Here is a 212-nt window from a genome sequence, read left to right on the forward strand (position 1 = left end):
ATGAGGATGAGGATGAGGAGGAGGATGAGGATGAGGATGAGAATTAGGATAGGATGAGGATGAGGATGAGGATGAGGAAGAGGGAAGGATGAGTATGAGGATGAGGATTAGGATAGGATAAGGAGGAGGATGAGGATGATGAGGACGAGGATGAGGATGAGGATGAGGAGGAGGAGGAAGATGAGGATATGATGAGGATGAGGATGAGGATG

This window comes from Lupinus angustifolius, chromosome LG16 (genome assembly GCF_001865875.1).
Source record: "Lupinus angustifolius cultivar Tanjil chromosome LG16, LupAngTanjil_v1.0, whole genome shotgun sequence".
Taxonomy (NCBI): domain Eukaryota; kingdom Viridiplantae; phylum Streptophyta; class Magnoliopsida; order Fabales; family Fabaceae; genus Lupinus; species Lupinus angustifolius.